Here is a 19,211-nt window from a genome sequence, read left to right as displayed (position 1 = left end):
TCTTCTGGAAGCCAACCACCCATGGTGTGTCTGCATTTCCCACCTTCCTTCTACTCCTTTCAGTTAGTGATATTTGTGACTCTGCAATCATATCACTGGTGGGACCTCATTAACTCATGGATTGGGTGACTTTGCAAGAAAAAGAAACTTTTCAAGAGATACATTACCATTTCTCAAAGAACAGGCTACAAGAAGAGTCTGAGCTCTGAGCTGAGGCAACCTATATCTGGAAATGAATCACTGCAGCCAGAAGAGGTCAAAAACGATAACACAGAAGCCGGGGAGCTGCCTGCCTGGCCCAAGGTCACAAAGCTCTTTAGGGGCTGGGTCAAGTGTGCTGCGGGGATTCATTACCATTCTTTGCACTGTACTATTGCTTTTCGAGAATGTGCAACTCCCTTTTTCTAATCCTGGCAGCAACTTCCTGAGCTGCGCCTTGGTTAGTTAGGGTACAAAGAGAATCAAAACATTATACAGAGAGAATAAACAGATGGGTATGTCCTGTTTATTCTGCCCTATTGCTTATCCTGCATGGCTCATGGTTCCCTGAGCATGCTCTACCCCCTCCTCTCCTCTCCCTCAGACTACTTCTGGCCCCCAGTTACCCCTCTCATTGCCACTGTCATTGGCATGTTCACCCTGAGTTTTACATACAAATCTAACATAGTTTATGAAGTCTTTGCTAGATATAAAATCAGAAATTTTTGGAATCTTCCTATGAGATTATTATTTTAAATGTTATTAATATATCAGTTAATTGGATACCTTATTTGAGAACTTCCAACTTGAACGGAGAGTATTTGTTGTACAGTTTGTGCTTCCATTTTTTAGGTGCACAAATCCAGCCTTCCTTGGTCATCCAAGAGAGATGATTGAAGGCTCATGTTGTCCAATCCCCCACTCCAAAGGGTAGAGCTGAGTGCTTCTCTGTTCCTTCACATGCAGAGGATGATCCTAATTTTTGGGAGGAGAATGTACTAGATCATCATGGATCCATCAAGCTTCATGGGTAAAAGAAACACCCTCCTGTTAATGCTTACTAAGTGGCATTTCAATCCTGTTTGTATCCAGATTAATCAAGGTTCAGCCCTGGAAGTTGCTAAGATTAGAATGAGGGAGTTCCACATTTGCAAAAGTTTTGCAGATGGATCTGAGATATGCTAATGTCCCAGTCCTCACAGGGATGCTTAATACCTGTGGAAGTGGATAAGCCCCTGGGATCAGAGCTTTTCCTGGCAACACTGCAGACACCCAGAGGTTGACACTTTGTCTTCTCCTCCTAGGTTTCTAGGGCTCCATTCTCCTGTTAGGAGGACAGAACAGTGACTTTAGACATGATGCAAAACCTCAGAACAATGATGGCATTCCAGGCTCCAGAGAGCCTTTCGGAGCCTGGCTAGCTGTGGCATTCTGTATTTTCCTGAGGATATGCCCTGTTCACCACAATCTGACTTCAGAAAATCTCATTTGCTCCCAAAGCATTTGCAAACTGCCTCCCAGGAGTGTCTCTGGGGACAGAAGCACTCACTATTCTGTGATCTTTCTCAGTAGTAGAAAGATTCTCAGGACTCTTTTATTCTAAGTAGCATAAATCCCACTCAAACTGGCTTAAGCAAAATATAAACAAAAGTTATTACTGCAAGCTCAGGTGTAGACTTCAGGAACAGCTGCATCCAGGAACTTAACACCATCCAGTGTGTGTGCAGTCTGTTTCTCTGTCTTTCTCCAAACCATAGTTTTGCCAGCTTGCATTTTGGCTTTATTTCAGGCTCTAGTGGGACTCATCTGACAGAAAGAGCAGTCCTCTCCTATGTCTAAGATTGGTTTTAGTGAATGAACTTGGAGCCCTATGTCAGAAAGAGCAAGCATACTGATTGCTGAGACAAAGGAAAGGTAAATTCCCCAACTAAAATAGAAAAGTCTTATCAAATAAGGAAAAATAGACACTTACATTAACTTAATTTTCAGGATGACCCTTCTGGACCCTCTCTATTTTCTTGGTGTCTGCACCACTGATGTCCCTCACTCGTGCTGGGCTTCATGCCTTTGCTGTGTTATCTGTAAGCTGTGAGCTCCGATCTCAACATGACTTTGGCTACACTCCTCAGGTTTCTCGAGTCTCTGCCTTCATAGCTTTACGTTATCCCAGGTTCCTGCCAATCTCAGAAGCCTGGTTATTGATGGCTCAGAGTAGCCATAATAGCGCTTATTGCACTGATCCTGCAAGGATCTCAGCCACCGTAAAGGGTCCAGGTTCCTGGGGGTGTCACCCTGGTTGTCTGGGACACTGCCTCATCACTGTCATGTCTTAGATGCATCTGTCACCATCCCCCGAGCATCTCGATTGCCTCCAGCCATCAACTGGCTCTACCTCTTTGGCAGGTCACCTGCCATCGCCTACTGGATGGAGTGGTCTTTTTTTAATGAACTTCTTATTTCAGAACAGATTTAAATGAAAAAGTCACAAATTTAGTAAATAAAATTTATGAAAACAGTGAAGAGAGTTTCCATGTAACCCATACCCAGTTTCCCCTATCGTTAATGTCTTACATTTGTATGGCACGTCTGTTATAATTAACGAACCAATATTGATAAATTACTCAGGTTCCCTTGGTTTTTACCTAATGTCCTTCTCCTGTGCCAGGATACCACATGACATTTAGTTGTCATATCTCTTTCGGTAGGTCTTGGCTCTCAGGAATTTTCTGGTTTTTGATGACTTTGTCAGTTTTGAGGAGGACTGGTCAAGTCTTTTGTAGAATGTCTCCAAAACAGGGTTTGTCTGATGGTTTTCTCATGATTAGACTGGGATATGGGTTTGGGGAGGAAGCCCACAGCGGTGAAGGGCCTCACATCACATAAAGGGTACATATTGTCAGTGTGACTCATCACTATGGGTGTTGGCCTTGACCACGAGGAGGAGGTCCTGTTAGTTTCTCCACCGTAGAGTGCCTTTCTCTTCCCATTTTCCATGCTGTGCTCTGTGGATGGAAGCTGCTCTGTGTGCCCCAACCTGAGGAGTGAGGAGTTTACTCCACCTGCTGAGGCGATCATTAACATCACACACACGTACACCTGGCCCCCAGACCCCAGGACTATGGATTCCTCATGTCCCTGTCACTCCGTGAGGTGCAATGATTAATTGTAGAAGGTGTTCAGTAAGCATTTGTGGATAGGACTGAATAGTTGCATCGCCTGGAGAATGTTTGCTCCCCAGGTCGGCTGATACCCAAAGGTGAGCCATGTCCCTGGACATCCTTGAATGCCCCACGTCAAAGCTGGCTATGGAATAGCCAGAGAATGCTCACGAGCACACTTGGCACCAGAGTTGACAATGAGACCTCAGACAATGTGCACTTCCCAGCTAAATTGTGCGGTATCTATTGCTTCCCCCAGCTCAGCAGAAAGTAGGTCCACATTTACAAACTAAGAAGGACTAAAAGGGGCTTAACTTTCACTCTGGGTTTGAACTTGTGTCATGGGTAAGAAGAAACTCAAGTGTCCTATGTACTCTCCAACATCAAAGGTCATCCTCACCTGCTCTCACAGGTGACCCCTGTCAGATGTCTTCCACACATCATTGAACCATCTTGGCTGAGCGTGGTTTAAAACCTGTACATGTGTCCCTATTCCAGGCCGCACAGTATTTAATAGAAATAAAAGTTACTTCATCTTCTGCCAGCCTAGGTTCTCCCTAGACTGGACATGGACAGGGTCCTGGGGGGAGCACCCCTGGCTCAACCACTGGGGCTGCTGTCTCCAGGTTGAGCGGCCGGTGTGGAGCTGCCAGCAGGGCAAGGAGCCCAGTGACGCCAGGGAAATGCACACACTGGAGGGAGCCAGGATACGCCTGCTTCAGCTTCTGACTTCTCTCTTTTTGACACTGGGAAAGTTGTTTTTGAAATGCCTCCAAAGGTCTAGGGTGTTAAGTGCTTATTGATGATGCGAGGGTAAACGTGCCGTAAAGCACCCTCCATCCCACAGTCTCTGCACCCCTGCCCCTTCCTCTTTATGTCCCTCTGCAGTAGACAGGAAATCACGTGTCCAGTCAGTAGAGAGGATGGGAGGACAGGGCACAGCCAGGCCTGGTGACCTCTGACCCACAAGTCCCATGACCCCAGGCAATTCCAGGAGACTTCCTGAACCTCAGTGTCCTCTGGGACCCAGGTGAAAGCAGCCGTAGGTGCAAACCTGTTTGTGAACCACAGACCTCACACCTGGAGCTGTCGGCCACAGGGACTTCCCACAGCCTAGTCTCACCTTCTCCAGCCTCCCCTCCCCTCGAGGTCATCTCCCCAAGCAGCCTGCCACACCACACTCTGCCCTTTGGGGCACCCAAATGTTTTGGGCCCCCAGGTCACGTGATTGGAAGCCCAGAGTCCCATCTTTAATAGATCATTGCTGTCCAGGCTCTTGCAGGCCCCACTTTCAGTATTTTTGTGCAACATGCCCCAGTTCCCTGCTACCCAGATGCACCATCTCTGAGCTGGCTTCAGGGTCCTGCATGCCCCATGGCTGAGCACGTGGCTCTGTGCTGTCCTTCAGAGCCACACTTCCTCTCTCTGTCCATTGCCAGCCCCATCCAGCCCATCCTGTCGACCATTCGGGACCACCGATGCAGTGAAGGAGCTGGTCCATCTCCTCTGCCACCTCCAACCTCCTGCACCTCCCCTCCCTGCACACCCACATCCCTGAGCTCAGGACCAGGTTCTCTAGCATGGGCACATCCTGCTGCCAACAGTTCTCATTGCCTGTTCCAGCCACATTCTCAGTCCTCGTCAACACGGAGCCACCCTTCTGGAGGAAGAGGCACTCTCCAGACAGCATCACCACACCTGGTCTGCACTGGCAGTCCCAACCTGGCTCTCCTATGGGTGCTCCAATAGTCCTCTCCTCCCAACCTTTCCCTAGGTGGCAGGGGCAGGGCAGGACAGCCAACTTCCACGGGCTTCTTTCATTCTCTGATGGGTATGACCAGCTTGTCTACCAACTGGGCTAAGTCAAGATCCAAGGACACAGTATCGGGGGACAGTCTCTAAGGCTGAGAGAGCTACGCAAATGCCAGTGGCTATGGCATCATGATTACAACGGGTGTGATCACAGCACAGCAAAGGAATTCAGAGTCTGCAGGACCAGGGCCACCCATCCTGGGCCTGCCTTCTATGGGCTATGCAAGGTGGACACATGCTTTACCCTTCGGCCTCCATTTCCTCTTCAATGTGGGAACAATGATGCGTCTTTCACAACATGGTGGGAACAACACAGAGGATGATCTGATATGCGTGGCACATACCTGACACACATCTGACACACACCTGACATGCCTGACACATGCCTGATACATGCTTGGCTCACACCAGTTACGTGCCTCCTACGACCTGGGAACTTTCATATATATTTTTGCTAATAATCTCACTGATCTTCACAGAAGCCTCATAGGTTAGCTATTAATGCTACAATGCTACATTCGTATGGTACATAAGAAAGCTAAGGTTTTCTCCCACCTGTTGAGGGAGAGACCTAGAGCAAACCTAGGAGCTTTCTGATCCCATGTCTGTGCTTTTCCCATAAGACATGTGGTGGTGGGCCCTGGAGTGGCAGAGTGTCCTCCTAGACACCTTTCTGGGATCTTCTCAACAGGTGAAGAGATAAATATTAGTACTACTATTTTGTGAATGAGGGAATTCAGGAGCACAGTAGGGTTTTAAGTACCACATGTGCAGGTAGCATTTTAATCTGTTTTTTCAATGTCCCAAGGAAAAAGGGCTCCTTTGGCCACCCGTATCCAACAATCTTGTCATCTTCTCTAAAGCTCCCAAGGAGACCGGTATGTTTCTGGATGGATACTGAGCTTTCAGAGCTGAAAAGGACCTCAGCCCAGACCCCTGCTCTCCTGCCCCTGCTGGTGCTTTGTGTGACTGAGGGAGACAGGGCACGTTCCCTATTTCCAAAGGTGACATATTCCATCACTTTCATCACTTGAAACATTGGAGATTCCAGCCCATAGCTGGGCAGGGCAGAGCAAAGACACTACAGAGAAGACAGACCACTCCACAGTTTGAAGTTAGGATAGACAAGCAGCATCTCAGAAAGACATGCCACAGAGCAAGTGAAGAGTCCCAAACACAGACTTGAATCTTGGGGAGGGGGCTGAGAGCAGGGAAGAGAGGAGACATCAAGCACAAGATAAAGCAGAGGCTGACAGGACTGATTCAGCCGGCAGAGAAACAAGGAGCCCTTCTCAGGCCGGGAGAGTCTACTGCACCCATGAACAGCAAAACGAAGAGGAGCTGCACGTGCCAGCTCCCCACATCCCTGTTCAGGACAGTACAGAAACAACAGCAACAGGAATGACAGATGGGACACCCTGCCACCCTGTGGCAAAGCAGCTCTATCACCTATAGCTATGCCCAAAGGGAGGCCTCATCAGAAGCCAGGAGGCCATGAGAAACTTTCACCACAGCCTCCTCAATCCCAGGGAAGCAACTGAGAAACGGCAGCTTCTCATAAGCCTCCATGATCAATCCCATGGTCTAAGAGGACCACAAGACATTCTGCAAAGATTTGGATTTAGCCACAGTGACAGTCTTGCCACATGGTTTGGTGGATATATGCAAGATTTCCAGGGTTCCATGGAGGAGCCAGTCCTCTCCAGTTGGAAACTAGTTGAGGGTGGTTGTGGAGGCACGGAGTGGAGGCAGGTAGACAGTAGTCAACAGCAAGACTGAAAGGTGAGAAGCCTCTGTCAGAGCCAAAGGACAATGAGAATGAAATCTCTAACCTTAAATCTCTGGCGATTTTAAGCAAAATAATCACCTAATCAAATCTGTGCTACATTTGACTGTTATTTTTCCTGAAAGCAGAAAGATCTCTAATGAGAATTAACATGTAAGCTATTGCTTAAAATGGAAAGCATTTTCATGTTGGATAATATTAAATAACAACAAATTTCGTATTTGGCTCTGTCTGAAGTCCTGACTAAATTCCATTACTCAAGAAGCTAATAAAAATATTTTTAAAGATTTTCTTACCAAGTTATGATTTTTCTCAGATTCCCTTGGACTTCCTAAGTTCCTGGTAGTTTCATGCATTTGTCTTTTATGAGATACTGGCTTTTCAGCAAGTATTCTGAAAAAGAGGGGGCTTCTCGCAGACGAAAAGGTTCAGAAGCTATTAGTGTGGATTTTAGAAAAAGAAGCTGGAAATTCTGGCAGGAGAGAGAGGGTCAACTTTGTTCAATATTTATTTAGTATTGCAAAGTCAGTTCTGGAAATGAGAGTCCTGGAAAGGACTCTATTCTTAGAGCCTCCCTTGGGACTTCTGCTCCCACAGCCAAAAGCTCAGGACCCCCAAGGGCACTAGGAGCCAGGCGTGGTCAGGGGATGGCGGCCAAAGTGCTGCATCACACAACCAATCCCATGAGGGCAGCTGTGGGTCAGCCCAGCTGGGGGCTCCCATCCCAATAGAGAACAGGCCAGGGCCCCACAGTGAGGGGGATCAGGTCGGGGCCAGGGTTGCTTCTAACCAAGCTGCCCAGTGAATGTGGCAGAGCATAGAACAAACACAGCTGAAATTAAGAAGCAAGCTTTATCATCAGGCCCTTTTTCAGACAAGGACACTGAGACTCAAAGCAGCACATTGTCCATTTACAGCCCCACAGGCTTTGTGTGGCCTAGATTTCTCCTGAGGACGTGCCATGCAGTTTCCATGAGTGGCTGCCGGGTCCCTGACCATCTCCCCCAGGCACAGCACAGGCTTGCCCTGTGCCTCACAGCTGAACTCCCTCCCTACATTGGACCCCCAGGGCCAGACTAGAAAGCCTTGGATTTGTGGGACAGACACACGCACCACAGCCAGTATCTTTGTAAACAGAAGCAGCATCAATCCATTGCTGGCAGATGGTACCTGGACAGCTGGAGTCTTGTTTGGTTTCCTTTGCAGAAATCTACTGATTTCTGATGGTGGACAGCCAAGGAAATCCAAGTTCCCATAATTTAGACCCAAGAGCCTGAAGTTGGCAGGCATCAGATAAGACTGAATCTCCGTGTTCCCATCTAAGGGTAGAATTAAACTTATCTTTGTTGATCAGCCAAGAACCACCAACACCCGCTACAAAAGTGCCTGCAGGGGATAAGAGCAGATGCTGGAACAGCAGCCCCTGGACCTGGGTAGAGGCTGCAGCAGAGGGCTCTGGGGACAGTGCCTTCCTCTCAGCTGCCTGCCAGGCCAGTGGGCACTAATTATTTTCAATAAAATAAATGTCATCAAATCTTTAACGTTGTTGGAAAATAGTTCACAAGGAGATAATGGGATTTTTTTTTCTGTAACTGCTAATGACCCAGCATGACTACATTTCACCCAGAATAGCTTTGTTTTCTTTATACTTCTTAGTTTCATGAAGTCAAGATTCATAATGTCAGAAAGAAACATTTTAAAGGTGTTAGACGCATAGACTGAGAAGAAACCAAGCTCAACTCCTGAGTTTTCTGGTTGACACTCACAGACCATTTTTGCATATCTGCTTCTCAAACCTGTCAGATATTTGTGCCCTGGCTTCTCACTAGGATCACCTGCAGAGCTTGCCAGCAACCATGGCTGGGTCCCGGGCCGGGAGCTCCCACATTGCTCAGTGGATTCTAAAGTGCACCCCAGACCCCAGCAGCCCACTGGCTCCTCCCATCCTTCCTGGGCACATTCCCTTCCAAGCGCACAGGCCTCATTTCTATACTTAAACCTGCTGAATTCAGTCGTGCCTCAGGGTTTCTGCACACCCTCACTTTCCCTCCTTCAGGCCCTTCCTTTGCCCCTTCCATTGCTGACACCTTCCCATTATCTGGGTCTTAAATCAAGCATCTTTCTTTCCTCTCACTCTCTATCACTTTCCCTTCACGGCATTTATCATGACCCAAAACCATCTTGGTTATTCTGGTTTGCCTCCATTTCATTTTAATATATTGTAACTGCTTCAAAACTTAAGTGAAAATATGCATATTTAATAGGGACAGTTTTCTTTTGGGGGTGATAAAAATGTTCTGCAGTTAGATAGAGACCATGGTGGCACAACATTTTGAATGTAAAAGCCACTGAATTGTACACCTTAAAATGGTTAAAATGGTGAATTTTATGATATGTGAATTTTACTTCAATTTTAAAAAGTACTTCTTTCATGACTCCTACACAAGTATATTTCAAATTTCTTTAACTGGCATATAATTGTACATATGTATGGGCTACAGAGTGAAGCTTCCACACATATAATGTACAGTGGTCAGATTTGGGTAATTAGCATATCCATCATCTCAGATATTTTGAGTTTGAGTCAATTTTTTTCCGGCATGTCTTTGATTAGGAATGTCTTTTATTTCCCTGAAATTTAAAACTGGACATATCCATTCAAGAAAATTATAAAAATTATCCTATTGCTACTTATCTTTGTGAATTGGAATTTTTTGGAACCACATGAGGAAGATTAAGATTGGAAAACATTGAAACAACTGAAAGTATCCAGGTTGATCAAAAGGTCCTTTACAATTTTGTTGACTGGCTTACTTACGAATAAATAAGCATCATCAATGAAAAATTATAAAGCAGTTTACAAACTGCTGTCTTTAATATGGGAATTTTATATATTCAGGCTCCATGTAAGATGTCGTTTGAGAAAGGATATTTTTGCTGCTAAGGAAGTGTGAATATTTTTGAGCTAAATCAACTTGAAGGCCCTAACATCCTGCAAGCATAACACAGGTTACTGGACCACGTGCAGGTCATCCCCCAGCGGCTGCTCCTGGGGCTCCTGGAGAAGACTTAAGTGCTGCCCAGCACGACCTGCAACACAGCGGCATATATGTTCTCCACACCTAAGGAATGTTTCTCCTTAACTCACTGAGTCAGAATTCATAGGCTTCTCTCAGGAGGGGTAAGACCCACCCCCCTCCACCCTATCCAGCAAGAATCCTATGTGTTTACAGCACAGTCGGAATGCAGGCATGGAGGCAGCATCTGAGCTGACTACAAGCAAAGTCCCAGGGAGATGATGTGGGTTGGCAAGGAAGGAAAAGGCGTGAGGAAGCCATCAGGGTGGAAAGGAGCAGCCACTGTGTCCCTTCAAAGAAAACTCCCAGCGTTGGTCCTGGAAGGGACGTTAGTGGCATTTTACCCACTACTGCCCTACTACAGACTGAAAATAATGAGATTCAGGGGAGAGCAAGGTTTGCCCAGAGCCCCATGCTCTCTTCAGTACAGGATTGTCCCAGTGGATAAAAAAAAAAAAAAAATGCAGAATTCCTCTCCTTTGTCATTCACAATATGTTCTTGCCTTTTGCTAGTGCTTTGTCTTCTAGAACTTTCCAGACAGCACCCCACCCCTTCCTTCAAAAGCAAGATTCCATGTTGTCTCTGTTGAGCATGTTTCCTTTCCAGAATTTCGTTGCAATTTCCCCCATTTCTGTAACGTTTGCTCAGACTCTATGTTGTTTAGTCAGTTGTTAGGAATCTCTTAGACTCCTGTTGTCAGTGAGGAGCCAAACAGACACTTGTAGACACAACACACAGAGCAGACCCAAGTTTCTGCCACTAGGGCTGGACCACACAGGAACCTTCCCTTCCAGGCTGCAGGGTACCCCATTGGCAAAGGCCTTGTCTCCAGGACTTTCCTGTTCTAGGACTCAGAGAAGCAGCTGCCGCACCAATACTAGCATGTGACAAATAGCAGCAGACAGGCTGAGCGAATAAATAGACCCCAAATGCTTCTCAGTGGGGCTGGGCCTCACCGAGGACCAGGTAGACTATCCCGAGCATGGCCTTGCCCACCACTCAAATGACAGCCACGGGTGAAGCCACGTGGAGGATGTCTGCCCTGCGTGGCTGAGGGAGGGTCTGAGGGTCCCCTCTCCTGCCAGGTTCCCTCGCACCAGGATACAGACATCCAGGAGTACATGTAGACAGCCACCAGACCACCTCATGGGGGGACCTTGGGGATGTGCCTGAGCTGAGCACCTGAGTTAACTATGTTAGCCCACTGCCAGGTGTTGGCTGTGTAAGCTGGGTTACCTGGCTTAGCTATATTACCTGAGTTAACTCACTATCCTGTGTTACCTGTATTATCCCATGACTCTGTCACCTGTGTTACCTGCATTAGCTCACTGTCCTGTTACCTGAGTTACCTGCATTAGCTCACTGTCCTGGATGGTGCCTCTCAAAGAACTTGTGGTAAAGGGATCCAGGTGTGTGTTTTAATATCCATTCTATTGAAAACTGTTTCCCTTGTAAAATAAATAAGGTCCTAGAAAAATGAAATGACGACAAAACACAAATCCCAATTTTTGTTAGATTCAACAGATATGAAATTACTCTGCCTAATTGCTGTAAAGTTCACATTGATTTACTCTGAATTTCTATTCTTCCCTGTTGCGAGCCAGTGAGACACCCAGCCCTGGTCAGCTAGCCACATCCAGGACCCCGGTGTGGCCTTCAACCAGTCCTCACCACAGACCTTGGATGCTGGCCCTGCTCCTGTCCTCCAGATGGGAAAACTCAAGCCCAAGATTGGAGAGTCTCAGCCCAGGCCTTTGCCCTGCCAAACACCTGTGAGCTTAGCTCCCTCCTGACCACCAGCATGGTCAGACACAGCAAGGACAAAGATCAGAGACAAAGATGACCCAACATGTGTCCTTCCTTGAGGAGGACCACAGATGCCAGAGACTGATGAGTGGGCAACCCAAGACTACATCACGGTGTGACAGAGAAAGGGTTGGCGGGCCACGTGCAACCACAGAGCAGGGAAGAAGAGAATCTTCCCTGCCAGTACAGGGAGAGCCCCTTTCAGACCCCAGCTCATGCCCCAACCTGGAGACTCAGTTTCACCTGCTCAGCCCTCTGCACACCTGACCTCGAGTTCCACAACCAGAGATGATGGTTTATGTATTTTCATGTCCATTCCCCAGCCCACCTTGCAAGGCATCTGCTCATAAGCAATATCCATGAGAAGTTATTTAAACAAAATAATCAGCAGAAGAGAAAGTTGGGATGCAGTGGCCTCTTCAGGTCCCCTGCACACCCCAAACCATGCATCCTGTCACAGTGACTGTAGTGTGTGAATTCCCATTACTCCCTTTACAGAGGAAGAAAAGAGATACTCTTGCCCAATATTTTCTTGGGCCTCCGGACCATCCAGAGCCGCACCATCATCCAGGGGTTGAGTTTTGTCTGTGCAGCCTCCCCTACTGACCGTGACCTCCTCAGGGGCAGGAACATGCTTATCCCTGTCCCATAACTCCAGGCAAGTGGCCCACAAAGGGCCCAAGCACAAGACACCTGCCCTGATCTCGGTTGTTCCAGAAATACTAGCGCCTTCTGGGACCCCATTCCTGCTGCCAAGACTTAAGTAGTCACAAAAACCTAGTGTCCCCTATCCTGCTGGTTGAAAGAAAGTATTTAGGGCAACTCCGAGACACTAAGGAAGGAAATGCTTTTCAAACTTTGCAGACTGTAACATGCAAAGGGTTTGAATGTCTCATACTGAAGTTTTTGTTTTGAGGAACCTGAATACAAAATTAGGAATGAGCTGGAATGCTGTCTGGGACTTCTCAGAGCCTGGAATTTCTCCGACCTTCCCCATCATTGGAGCTGCCGCGTGAGTCTGAACACGCACCCCGTGTGGACGTGAGTTCACTCAGTGAAAAGCTCCCGCTTGCTTAACTCTCACAGCTCACCTTTACGTGTTTGCGTGGGTGACTACTTCTGTTGCCCAGACAACCACTCTGTCACTGGGCATTAGCTGTTGACACGTTAGGCATGTTTCACTGCATAGTGAATCAGCATTCTCTGTCTCTGGAATGAAACGAGGAAATTAAACATCAGAAACTGCTAAAGTGGCAGGAGGGCTAAAATAAGAAATGCACAAGAGGTGACTCATCCTACTTTGATTCTATGCCTTGGCCACAGACACAAGTTAACCCTGTAATGCCCACTTGGGACCAGTGGCTCCCAGCTCTTAGACAAGCCCAGCCCCCGGCTGCAGCAGGCTCTGACGAGGCTCTGGTCAGGGATGGCAAACACAGTGTCTTTGGGGCCAGCAGACAGCATCATTGCGTGGAGAGGCGAGAAATGAAAAATGCCAGCTCACCCTAAATGCACTCAAATTCCTGTCTTTTCCTCAGTACAGGTCAAAAGAATGATCCAGATTCAGCCCAACTGAGATATTCTTTCATGAAATGAATCTTGTAGACAAATCAGCCAACACCCTATTGGGACAACCCTTGCTGATTTTGAAAGGTTGTCTATGTCCCTTATTTACTTCCAGCTTCATAATGTCATAGAGATTCTAGGGTGGGGATTCCCATTCACCCCTTCACAAGGGAAGAAAGGAGACACTCTTGACCAAGATCTTTAGAAAAACAGCAGAACCCTAACTATAGTTGACTCTGAGATTAAAAACCCAGTGCTCTTTACTCAGTAAAATGCTGCCTCTCTAGTGAAACAATGCATCTTTATAAATCACCTTATTTTGTGGTTACTTCTTATTTTGAGTCTTCTTTCTAGTGGATTATCTGGCTGCTCTACCATGTAGTCTTGTTGAACTCCTCATCTGGAAGGACCACACCTATCATGTGGGGTAAATGAGATCATTTCAAACCTTGGAGTCACAGACCATGAAGAACCTTGGAGGTAAATGGAGAAGAGTAAATGGCACCATCATTGCTGCCCAGGCCCATCCACCACACCCAGCACCCACCATCCCACACCAAGTCCAAGGACAGCAAAGAGGCCAAGTGCTCCTCTCCAAGGGTGTCCCCGTGTCTTTCTGGGCACCAGATAGTGGGGCTTGTGGTAATCCCCAGAATGCTGAAAATGTAGGGTTGTATGAAGATAAAGGAAAATAACGTGTGTCTAGTATTATGTAAACCGCAAAGAGTAACATCCGAGGAGGGCATTACCCCATGAGGAATCAACAGTCTTGCTAGAGCCCACACACAGTACCTGAGGGCGGCTTTGCTGAGGGGCTGGGGTCCTGGGGAGCTGCACCACTTCCAACACCCAAAGCTACCAAAAATTTCCCTCCACTTTGAGCTTTATCTTCCTGTATTCCCACAGCGTCATAAAGAGAATCCAGAGATGACACCAGCCTTGCTGGGTGCACCTGGTGATGTTTGCTTCAAGGCCATGGGTCTTTAGAGAGACCATGACTCATGCTGAGGGGCGGAGCTGAGAGAACAGGGTCCCCATCCTCGAGGAGCCCCACACAATGGCAGCTGCAGACATGGAAAGAGAAAGTTATGAGGAAAACAAAGTAAGTTCTACAGTAAAGTTCAGAGCCACTTACCCTTTAACCAGGCTGGCTGAGCTGATCCCAACAGACTGGTGAAGACAGGAGAGTCCCACCTGCTAAGAAGACTCTGGACACCAAGACCACAGCAGTATTTGAGGATGACCCCTGGGACGCACAAAGGGACATGGGTTACACCTAGAGGAGGCGTCAAGGATTCCTCAGGCCCTGGGAGTGTCAGGAAAATGGACAGAGCCCTCCTTAGGTTGGCAGAGCAGGGACTCACATCCAGAGCCCTTTCCCAGGTGGCTGGAGAAGCCCCTACCACCTCCATATGTCTGTAGCATTCAGCTTTTCACTTCCCCACCCAGGACCTTTGATTCTCATCTGATTAATAAGATTGAATTAGCTTGTTCTCTAAGGGAACTCCTGAAACCCCATCCTGCTGGCTGGGAAATCCAGATGTGGAACCAAGGGCACTGCATGGACAGCACCAGTGCTCATCTCCACCTCCCAGCCCTGGTGAGGATGGCAAGGGAGGTGCTGGAGCGTCCTCCTGGGACCATCGAGCCTGCATGCTGAGGCTGGGCACTGCCCTGCTGGGCATTCCCAGTGCCCTCAGTGCCAAGTTCTCAGGGGCCGTGGTGGACGCTCCACTCCACACTGATGCGCCTCGAGGAGAGGAAAGCATCCTGCAGAAGGGGCACGTGGGGTCTCCTGGAGCTGCCCTGAGATCAGCCTCAGGACTCAGCCTCTGGGCTGACCCAGCTGAGTGTCCAATCTCACTTCATACAGTCTCTAAAATCACAAGCCCCTGCCATCTCCCTCACCTGCCCAAAAAGGCTTCAGCTTTCTTTCCTCCTGGACCTCATTCAAACTCTCCCTCTGGGCATCATCCTCAGAGTCTCGCTGCCTCGGTGCCTTGAAGGGAAGTGCAAATATCATTGGCAGCCCCCAGCCCTCTCGGGAGCCCAGTGGTGCCACACGTGCAGCTTGTTGGCCCTGGACGCTGAGTGCTTGGAGCTGCTGTGTGGATGCTCCTACAGAGAAGAGGGTGTGCCATTCATTTGGGATGAGTCTTCACACCAATTTTGTTGTGCCCAGCCTTCACCCCACCTGAGGGGTGCCTGAGGACAAGGACACTGCTACATTTTGAGTGTGTCCCCCAGAAGTTCATGTGTTAGGAGGTGGAGCCTAACAGGAGGTGTTTGGGTCTTGAGAACTCACCCTCATGAATGAGTTAATGCCATTCTCACAAGACTGGGTCACTTCTCATGGGAATGGACTCACCCTCGCAAGAGCGGGTTGCAGCAGATTGAGACGGCCTCTCATAGCTAGCCTTTTGCATATGCCTGCTTCCCCTGTTGCTTCTGTGCCATGTTAGGGTGCAGCACAAGGCCCTCACCAGAAGCCAGCACCATGCCTCCTCGACTTCCCAGCCTCCAGAACCATGAGCCAGATCAACCTCTTTTCTTAAGTGTTAGATCTCTTTTAGAATTTGTCTAGCAGGCGTTTCAGGTTTTGCCAGAAAGCAATTCCCCAACAACAACAAAAAAAACTCTCTTTTCTTTATAAATTATTTAGCATCAGGCATTCTGTTATAACAACACTAAATGGACTAGGGACTACGACAGACACCCTCAAGCAGAGATAGGGGCTCCTGCCATCCACTAGCTCTAGTGCGTCTGCAAAATCATTACTGACTCTCCTCATCTTATTTATTTATTTATTTATTTTTTTTTTTTTTTTTGAGATGGAGTCTTGCTCTGTCGCCCAGGCTGGAGTACAATGACGCGATCTCAGCTCACTGCAAGCTCTGCTGTCTCCTGGGTTCATGCCATTCTCCTGCCTCAGCCTCCTGAGAAGCTGGGACTATAGGCAGCCGCCACCACGCCCAGCTAATTTTTTTGTATTTTTAGTAGAAACGGGGTTTCACTGTGTTTGCCAGGATACTCTCGATCTCCTGACCTCGTGATCCACCCACCTTGGCCTCCCAAAGTGCTGGGATTACAGGCGTGAGCCACCGCGCCCAGCGAATCTCCTCATCTTTAAAAAGTAGATACAACCCCATTCGAATGATGACTTTGAAAATCAGGATGCGTGATACTGATGCTGGGTGAGTATTCAGTCTGTGGTGCTGCCTCATCTACCCATGGAGGGATCAATATCACACATCTCTTTTGACCACAAATTAGCTCGGGCACCTGCCTCAGGGCACATTTTAAAAGCTGTCAGTGTGTTAAACGCACCCGTTTCCCCATTGGTGTCTCAGCCTTTGAGCACGGTGCTCCATGTGCCTCATGAGCCCCCAAGGAGCCCAGCCATATCCTTCCCTATTAGCCCCCCATGGCCTGTGTGTACCCACAGATCATGCTGTTCCCTTCCCCATGCACTCAACATCAATTGGCTCTTTAGGGACAGTTTGTCACCCCCTCTTCACTCCTGCTGTTGTCCCCAGAACCAGGTCCCACTGGGCACAGAGGAGGTACTGGAAGCCCATGGAAATCTGCCAGTGCATTCAAGGTGAGAGCAGGGTCAACTCAGGCAACAGGGCTCTGAATTTAAACCTAGGAAGAAGAGCACCGAGGGCGTGGGCTGGGCTCAGTCCCCAGGCAAGGGGCGCTATGTGGCTGTTATGTGGGGCTGTAGGATATTTCTATTCTGGGACCTTCTCCATGACTCCCTGTGAACCAGAACTCTGGGAGGAGAGAACTTTCCCAGCCCTTCCTTGGGTGCTGCCCTCATGGACAAAAGGAGCATCACTGACCATCAGAGAGGCGACACTGACATTGACCAGAGGGTTTAGTGTGAGTAGCATGGAGGCAGAAAAGGCTGAGAACCATGTGTCAGCACATGGGCTGTTAAGGAAACCCTCAGAGGGGGACAGCACACTGATTCTAGTAACTAGGGAGCATCTGGAGATGCTGCATAGCGAGCAGACACCCCTATCCCAGGAGGCTGAGCCACCTCCTGATGGTCATCGCTGTGCTTTACACAACAGGCCGATTGTGTGGGGGTTTCCATTTCCTGCCTGGGATGGGCAGCGGGTAGCTGAGTGAGGACTGCCAACTCTCTGAAGCTCTATCTAAACAAATAAATAGGCTCTCCAGAATGAAAGGGGCTTTGTGCATTGTTCTGTTGACTTTGGGAAAGGAAAGCACAATTAACAAATGACCACAGAGGGGACACAGGGGGCAAGGGATCGAGCTGGTTCTCCAAGGCTAAGCCCACACCCAGGAGACAGTGGTGGATGCTGGAGAAGCAGCCGGTGGAGGCAGCTGCATCCCGTCCATCTCCCAGGCAGGCCTCCCTGGAGGATCCCTGCACCTTTAAGTCTCCAGTTCCTCCTTGAGGGTGTAAGGACAGCCACGGTGCCTGTGGACAGCATTGCTGAGAAGGTAGAATCACATAAATAAAATAACTGTGCAGTGGGTGCCTCCCAGGTCCTGATCCTCAGCAACTGGCTCCTCAGGATCCCCACCTGGCCAAAAACCTAAGGTTTGGTGCTGGCATGAGTGCTGATGGGCCCTCACTTTTCTGAGCCTCCCAAAATCTCCATCAATGTCAAATGGAAGTTTTAGTGGTAGGAACAATAATAACAGAACCCAGTTGAAGGTGCTGCAGTGTGGTTTAAATGAGATGCTGCAGCATGAAATTTTCTCCAGGTTGTAAAAATATAAAGCATTGTATTAATCTTAAATAAAAACGTATTACAGATCAGAATACAAACTATGCGTCCATTTTTGAGATGAACCATAATAATTCCAGCTCTGTGCCCACTCCCCCAGGGTGTACAGAGAAAATGTTCCAGAATATTCTGTGCTCAGCTGAGGCCTCTGTGAGGCGGGGGAGCTTCTGGGGTTAGGGGAGCCCCAGGACAGCAGAAGCTGCAGTTGGTGTCTCTCAAGGCCCCTCGGGACCGTCTGCTGTGGGTGGCATTTGCGCCTATGCTCTTTTCTGAATGGGAAAGGCACAGGTGGAAACAGGAAAGGTGCAGGAAGACACAATCAGGCCGCTCCTTCAGAAAACAAGAGAGTTACTTCCTCTGGCTCAGCCCTCTTCACTCACACCTACATCCTGGGTCTCACTTCTGAAAAGACTCTTGGTCACAACTGACCTGGGGTGTCTGCCCAGTTCTCTACCGACACCAACAGCCGCCTGCCCTGTCCCAGCTTCCGTCTCCCCTCTCCACTTATCTTCCCCAAATGCAGCCTGACCATGCCCTCACTTGTTCCACAGCTCCCCAGGGCCCCATAAACCAACCACAGGGCTGCCTGCGTTCTCCCTGCCCACAGGGGCTTGGGCCTCCCCAGCCAACTAGCTCCTGACCTCCCACATCCCAGCCACATAGTCACCCTGCCTGGGGACTGAGCCCGGCCCACACCGTGGGTGCTCTGTTCCCGCAGTTTCCCTCAGCCCCAAGCTGCCACCATCATCTTCTGTGGCCATTCCATGTCCTGGGCTGGACCTTGTCTTTCGTCTCACAGACCTTGGGTCCAACCATGCAGGACATGGACAAAAGATGCTTTCCCATATCAGGAAGGTAACAAGCGAGGCCAAAGTTCATAAATCAGAGGGTAGGGGAAGGGAGTGGTGGGCAACGTGACTGGGGTGTACTGAAAGGCCTTTCCTAAGACCCAGGTGCTGCACACAGCTATGAGGTCTGAGACCCCACCCGGCTGGGAATATCTCTTGGTCCCAAATCCCATGTGCCCTTCAGGGCCCAGCAACCCAAAGACTACACCCATCAAATTCATTGTTCTTTTTTCTCTCTTTTCTTTCTTTTTTTTTTTTTTTTTTTTTGAGACAGAGTCTCCCTCTATCACCCAGGCTGGAGAGCAGTAGTGTGATCTCGACTTACTGCAACATCTGCCTCCCGGGTTCTAGTTATTTTCCTGCCTCAGCCTCCCAAGTAGCTGGAATTACAGGCACATGCCACCACACCTGG

General features: G+C 48.6%; 1 pseudogene; it reads left to right on the top strand.

Moving 5' to 3' along the window:
• The first annotated feature begins 15,738 nt into the window (after window positions 1-15,738).
• On the top strand, window positions 15,739-15,805 carry LOC117073846 (annotated as a pseudogene).
• The last annotated feature ends 3,406 nt before the right edge of the window (window positions 15,806-19,211 follow it).

Source organism: Trachypithecus francoisi, unplaced genomic scaffold (assembly GCF_009764315.1).
Source record: "Trachypithecus francoisi isolate TF-2019V2 unplaced genomic scaffold, Tfra_2.0 Lachesis_group4, whole genome shotgun sequence".
In the NCBI taxonomy this organism is placed as follows: Eukaryota; Metazoa; Chordata; class Mammalia; order Primates; family Cercopithecidae; genus Trachypithecus; species Trachypithecus francoisi.
Note: the sequence above shows the minus strand (reverse complement) of the source record. Positions and strands in the feature narration are given on the sequence as shown.